Source organism: Pipistrellus kuhlii, unplaced genomic scaffold (genome assembly GCF_014108245.1).
Source record: "Pipistrellus kuhlii isolate mPipKuh1 unplaced genomic scaffold, mPipKuh1.p scaffold_m20_p_2, whole genome shotgun sequence".
Taxonomy (NCBI): Eukaryota; Metazoa; Chordata; class Mammalia; order Chiroptera; family Vespertilionidae; genus Pipistrellus; species Pipistrellus kuhlii.
Genome location: NW_023425515.1, coordinates 172,740,787 through 172,743,111, shown reverse-complemented (window position 1 = coordinate 172,743,111; position 2,325 = coordinate 172,740,787). Strand labels below are relative to the sequence as shown.

Here is a 2,325-nt window from a genome sequence, read left to right as displayed (position 1 = left end):
CTGCCTCCCACACTGTGTCACAAGGTGGCCTCCGGAAGCTCCTGGCACTCCTTGCTTTTCTCACTGGTGACTGGCAAGAAACAGAGAGCTTGCCAAGACCGGTTTGGCTCAGTGGATAGAGCGTCAGCCTGTGGACTGAAAGGTCCCGGGTTCGATTCCGGACAAGGGCATGTACCTTGGTTGTGGGCACATCTCCAGTAGGAGGTGTGCAAGAGGCAGCTGATTGATGATTCTCTCTCATCGATGTTTCTAACTGTCTATCCCTATCTCTTCCTCTCTATAAAAAATTAATAAAATATATTTTTTTAAAGAAAAAGAAAAAAAAAAGAAACAGAGAGCTTGCTTCCCAGCTGGTTCAAAGAAAAGACCCAGGAGGTGTCATGGAAGGCTTCGAGGGTCCAGAAGTCCTTCCATGTGGCAGGGAGGCCATCCTGCAGGTACCTCACACAGCGCTGGCACAGGGCCTGGAACCACTTATCTAACTTCTCAGCCAGTCAGGAAGGACCGGACCACAACATCCGGCATCTGGGGCAGCTAGTAGTAGAGCAGGGCCGTGCTGGCAGGTCTGTCACCTTCTGCAACACTTGGACTTGGCTTTGGACCCTGTATCTGATAGATCCTCCTTCCCCAACTGATGGACGGAGAATGACGTAAACTCCACCTGTAGCACGGACATCCCCGAGCATCCTAACAAGGAATCTTATATGGGCTGTACATGCCCTTGACCAGAATTGAACCTTGGACCCTTCAGTCAGCAGACCGATGCTCTATCCACTGAGCCAAACCAGTTTCGGTTTGCTTGCTTTTCTACACTTAGTTTCTTGATCAGAATCCTTCTTTCAAGAAGACAAGAACCAAGCCCCGGATTACTAAGTCCCTAGCTCCCTAATCATGTGCCTTACATGAAACCACCAATCAGTGTGTGCTGAGTGCCCTAAGCCCCGTCCCTTCCTTTTCCTCCCCTCAAAAGGCGTGCTCTTTTTCCCCTCTGGAAGGCAGCCCGGCAGGGGTCTTCTTTCCAATAAAGCCTGTGTCCTGGTATCCCAGTTCTCCAACCCCTCCGTTTCATTTTTCAGTATCCAGCTTGCCATCTTCTGCGTGGACGTTTTCATGGCACACAGGCTCTGAATGACGACAATCACGTTCAACACCTTGCCCAAAGTCACCAGAAGCATCGCTGACGTTCCTCCGACGGGTCTTGAGAACTGGATGGACACTTCAGGAAACATCCCATCTACACAGCTGATCACGTCCTCAACACACTGAGGCGGCAGGACGAGGGCGGTGGGCTGCACCTTCGGCCGGCGTTTCGCAAACACTCCCACCTGGGTAGCAGCCCATTTCAGTGACTGCTGATGCAGAAGCCCGGATGCCAGACCTACATGGCACTGCGGTGTGTTGGGCCATGTGCACACTTGAAGGAGCTGGCTGCAGAGGAGTTTGTCCTGCCCAGGATCCAGGCTCAACAGGCCGCTGTTTTGGAGAGGACGGTTCTCAGATGGTTTGCCTAGCAAACTGCTCAGATGTTCCAGCTCCTTGAGGTCCCGGCTGACCAAGGGCCAGCTGTCCTGGAGGTGTGCGATGAAGGCCTTCTCCCGGCCCTCCAGCGTCCCCGTGCTGCGCACACCATCCTTCGGGCAGTCAACGCCCTGCTCACACAGGAGGGCACGCCTGGATGGCGCTGATGACTGGGGAAAGGGCCTCCAAGTTCAGCCCAATGCTCAGCACACCCGCCATGTCCCCTCCGGGGCCACAGTCCAGACCTTGGTTCTTGTCTTCTTGAAAGAAGGATTCTGATCAAGAAACTAAGTGTAAAAAAGCAATCAAGAGCAGAAACCGTTTTTGGCTCAGTGGATAGAGCATTGGTCTGCCAACTGAAGGGTCCCAGGTTCGATTCCGGTCAAGGGCATGTGCCTTGGTTGCGGGCGCATCCCCAGTGGGGGGTGTGCAGGAGGCAGCTGATCGATGACTCTCTCTCATCAATGTTCCTAACTCTGTCTCTCTCCCTTCCTTTCTGTAAAAAAATCAATAAACTATATTTTAAAAAAGAAAAGAAAAGCCAGCAATGCACTAATTGGATTTCGGCTCCCCATCTCCCTCAGTTCAGTGTTTTAAGCTCTTTACCCTCTGATTGGGGAGGAGGATTTTAAGTGTTTATTCTGAAGTGTTCTTGGTTTAGGGAATAGGATTTACTAGGTAGCTGCAAACCTCTGCTTACCTGTCTTAATTCCCCATTCCGCTTGTCCTGGAATGTTCCTAACTTCTTTCACTCTCCTAGAACAGATCTCCACCTGATTTGACTGAAAATTTTCAGTGGAAACAGAA

General features: G+C 51.4%; 1 pseudogene; it reads right to left on the bottom strand.

Annotated features, from left to right (window-relative positions):
• Positions 1-332: 332 nt before the first annotated feature.
• Positions 333-1,820, bottom strand: LOC118723133 (annotated as a pseudogene).
• Positions 1,821-2,325: the final 505 nt, after the last annotated feature.